The sequence below is a fragment of the Gekko japonicus genome, unplaced genomic scaffold (assembly GCF_001447785.1).
Source record: "Gekko japonicus isolate JY-2015 unplaced genomic scaffold, Gekko_japonicus_V1.1 scaffold2770, whole genome shotgun sequence".
Lineage (NCBI taxonomy): Eukaryota > Metazoa > Chordata > Lepidosauria > Squamata > Gekkonidae > Gekko > Gekko japonicus.
Genome location: NW_015159793.1, coordinates 221,561 through 221,801, shown reverse-complemented (window position 1 = coordinate 221,801; position 241 = coordinate 221,561).

Sequence of the window (241 nt, the reverse complement as noted above, 5' to 3'; positions counted from 1 at the left end):
CCTTTAAGACCAACGAAGTTTAATTCCGGATATGAGATTTCGTGCGCACACCCATTTCTTCGGATTCTTTGTCCTGTTGCTTCAGACCAACACGGCTACTAGTGTTCCCTCTAAGCTGAGTCAGTGTGAGCTAGCTCACCGGTTTTTTATCCTCCGGCTCACACATTTTTGTCTCAGCTCAGGGAGGATGGCTCCAGAGCAAACTAATTGATGCAGCAGCCAAACCGCTTGCTCCCGGCTT